This window comes from Carlito syrichta, unplaced genomic scaffold (genome assembly GCF_000164805.1).
Source record: "Carlito syrichta isolate Samal-C Ts95f unplaced genomic scaffold, Tarsius_syrichta-2.0.1 Scaffold314788, whole genome shotgun sequence".
NCBI lineage: Eukaryota > Metazoa > Chordata > Mammalia > Primates > Tarsiidae > Carlito > Carlito syrichta.
In genome coordinates, this window is record NW_007258884.1 from 384,548 (window position 1) to 385,548 (window position 1,001).

The 1,001-nt window shown below is 44.9% G+C and overlaps 1 pseudogene; it reads left to right on the forward strand.

The window, feature by feature from the left end:
* Nucleotides 1-353: 353 nt before the first annotated feature.
* LOC103274466 lies at nucleotides 354-801 on the forward strand (annotated as a pseudogene).
* Nucleotides 802-1,001: the final 200 nt, after the last annotated feature.

Below are 1,001 nucleotides of genomic sequence, written 5' to 3' on the forward strand. Positions count from 1 at the left end.
CTCCAACTTAAAAAAAAAAAGAAAAAAATCCAGTAGTTGGCTGGGCTCAGTGGCTCAAGCCTGTAATCCCAGTACTTTGGGAGGCTGAGGCAAGAGGATTGCCTGAGGCCAGGGGTTCGAGACCAGGCTGGGCAACTTGGTCTCTACAATAAATAAAAAAAATAAGCTGGGCATGGTAGCGTGCCTGTAGTTCCAACTACTTGGAAGGCTGAGGTGGAAGGATCACCAGATCTCAGCAGGTTGAGGCAGTGGTGACTGTGGAGTGTGCCACTGCACTCCAGCCTGGGCGATGGAGTGAGACTCCGACTCAAAAAAAAAAAATCCAGTAGTTCTTTCCCTGCCACCACCGAGTCATGCAGAGGCGGAGGAGCTGGTACATTCAAGATTCGGCATCTCCCATAATCCCCCACCATGGCTGGGAAGGCATCGCTGCTGGAGGTGTAATGGACGTGAACACTGCTTTACAATAGGTGCTGAAGACCGCCCTCATCCACGATGGCTTAGCACGTGGAATTTGCGAAGCTGCCAAAGCCTTAGACAAGAGCCAGGCCCATCTATGTGTGCTTGCATCCAACTGTGATGAGCCTATGTATATCAAGCTGGTGGAGGCCCTGTGTGCTGAACACCAAATCAACCTAATTAAGGTTGATGACAACAAGAAACTAGGGGAATGGGTCTAAAATTGACAGAGAGGGAAAACCCTGTAAAGCAGTTGGTTGCAGTTGTATAGTAGTTAAGGACTATGGCAAAGAATCTTAGGCCAAGGATGTCATCTAAGAGTACTTCAAATGCAAGAAATGAACAAATAAAACTTTGGTTCATGTTTTTAAATATATAATAATAATAATAATAATAAGTAAAATAAAATCTAGTAAAACTTTTTTTATTTTTCTTCTTTGTCTTCTAGCATGTAATGACAAGGGCTTGCCATGTTTCCCAGGTTGGTCTTGAACTCTTGTTCTCAAGTAATCCTCCCACCTTGGCCTCCCAAAATGCAGGAT